Below are 2,498 nucleotides of genomic sequence, written 5' to 3'. Positions count from 1 at the left end.
CACATTAGAGGTGAGACACCAAGGTTTGAGTCTTTCTTCACTGTGATATATAAAGAAGTCAATTACCTGTTTCAAATCATCTCTGGACTATCAACCATTTGAACGAATGACTTTAAAGTTACGCTGTTTTATTTGACATTGACAAATACAAACAAGTCCTTTATTGGCTGGGGCAGTAGTTGACCTGATGTCATTTTTGGGGTGGTGGTGGTGAAAATGCCATTTTCCATATTCCTAACTCATCCCACAGGAGTAAACAAACTTAAATGTTGACTACCTAAACTTTTCCGATAAATGCAGACCTACCTTGATTTGCACAATGCACCTCTATTAATTTCCACGAGACAATGTTTTCACAAAATGCAAGGCAAAACAGGTGTTAAATTATTTAACAGAACCATCATTTAAATAATTAAAACTAATTTGGGTTTAAAGCTATTTGCAGATTTATTAGAGAAACAAATACAAATATGCATTTCTACAGAACTGTTTGGTGTTTTTTTTCCAAAGTGAGCTTAAAACGTGTTCCACAGTTTTCACTTGTTCCTATATCTATGGTAACCCAAGGACTGGCTTCTGTACCACTTATACTGAGACAATTGCCCTTCCATTGCAATTATAAAAAACTATTTAAAAAAATTCAGCACATACACGTGAAATATTTTTTCTTAAAAAAATAATCTAATCAAAATATTGGATACTTTAGATTTAAACAATATTTTATTTACAAATCTGAAGTGATGTACTTTATTAATTACACAAGGTAATGCTTCAGTTTTCAAGAACATTTTTGTTTTAAAATATAGACCAGTGGAATGACATCCTATCTAGTAATATGTACTACACTTCAATATTTTCTCAAAATTAACATGACAGATTTTCTAATAACTTCATCTTTTTTTTTTAAAGCAACTTAATTGGGGCACATATCCGATGAAACAAAAAACAACATGCAGAATTCCAAAAATAATCTGTTAAGGTAATATGGTACTTACCCTTTACGCAAAAAGACATCTATGAACAACAGTGCATAACAATATGATGTATTTATGTTTATGAGAAACCAAGCAGGAGGCAAAATGAATTCATCCTGTTTTCTAATCATGTGCAATTTCATATGGCTGTTTGCATCATTTAAATAAAGTGTGTACATTACATTTGTAAGACTGCATTGCATCCAAAATTATTATGTATAGTTATGCTCGCCATGTATTTAATGAGTGATGAATTTTTTTCCTGCTAACAGAGTAACTGGTCTCAAGTCGTGTCTGGGATGTAAAGAGCACTAAATTTGTTTTCATCTCCCTTCAACTGCTGCCTTGAAAAGAATTCCCTCCATGGAGAAGACTTACAGTAAATAAAATGTACTTAAGGACTCAGTGAGGAATCAGCACATGAACCAGGAATGCAATATAGGAATGGATTAAAAAGGAATGTGGTCATCAGTACCTTTGTTGAAATCTATTACCACCAGTAACATTTCCAAGGAAACGTAGGGCCTGTAACATAGGGATTCCATTCATTGTTAAATTACTAAAATCTACCAATTTTAATGCTTTCATACTGTTTATTTTTTTCCAATAGAAAAATAAATCTCATACATTAGAAGTGGTACACAAAAAACTGGGATAAAATTTATCAGATTCTTGATAGCACCATTTACACATTCTTAAAGTAAACATTAATATGCACTTTCTTAGAAAGCGATATAAATATATAATACAGGACTTGCTAACCTCTGTTAACCATCTGAATGCGATGGAAGAATCTATGTCAACTGTGCAGGTAGGCTTGTGCATGGTGGTGTGGCGATATCATTTTAAAAGTTTGTTACAGATGTGATGGGAAGCTGGAAGGAGTCGAATAAGCAGAAAAAAGAGCTTAGATCTATTGTAAGCAATGAGTCGAAATGAGCCGTTACAGGTTAGAATTTATCTTTGTTTCTGATCATTCAATGAGAAAATGACTTCCACAGAAATAGATACATTTAACTGTTTCAGGAGTGGGGTGGGTGAGGGTGAAGTAGGATTGAAAGTCCTACGGGTAATAGCAATAACTGGAAGTGCAGACGAAATTGGTCTTCAGTGCAAAGAGGAAGGCAGCCGTTTAAAAAGTCTAGGTGCAATGTTGTGGTGCTGAAAGAAAAGCTCCCAGTGACAAAAGGAAAAAAGAAAAACTGCAATGCAACTTCAAGCAGTAATTTTGTGGTGCTGAAAGGACAGCTCCCAGTGTTGAGGAAAAGATCTTGGATCTAGAATGAGGTGTCCAATCTGTATGATAAACAGCACACTGTGTCTCAGAGCGCCCATTCAATCTCAGTAAGTAAATGAAATATTGATTGAAAGTGACCCTGAAACAGAATGCATTAAAAAGACATAGAAAGCTGCAGAACTGAGGTAATTCGTATTCAGCGTGTTCACCAGCCTCCCTATAGCAAAAACAAGTCTATAAATAGTTGCATTTCATAAGATGTTCGGCCCTTGTATCATCAGTTTTCT

At 34.4% G+C, this 2,498-nt stretch overlaps 1 protein-coding gene across 1 annotated transcript in view; it reads right to left on the bottom strand.

The window, feature by feature from the left end:
• Positions 1-698: 698 nt before the first annotated feature.
• Positions 699-2,498, bottom strand: part of NOVA1 (NOVA alternative splicing regulator 1) — a 157,564-nt gene continuing 155,764 nt past the window's right edge. The window contains exon 3 of the mRNA XM_030884965.2: positions 699-2,498. This exon is cut by the window's right edge and continues 3,759 nt beyond it. The gene's annotated coding sequence lies outside the window, so the exon portion shown is untranslated.

Source organism: Echinops telfairi, unplaced genomic scaffold, assembly GCF_000313985.2.
Source record: "Echinops telfairi isolate 266 unplaced genomic scaffold, ASM31398v2 ScPeMD7_18;HRSCAF=68, whole genome shotgun sequence".
NCBI lineage: Eukaryota > Metazoa > Chordata > Mammalia > Afrosoricida > Tenrecidae > Echinops > Echinops telfairi.
The sequence above is the reverse complement of the archived record's forward strand: the minus strand, read 5'-3'. Positions and strand labels throughout refer to the sequence as shown.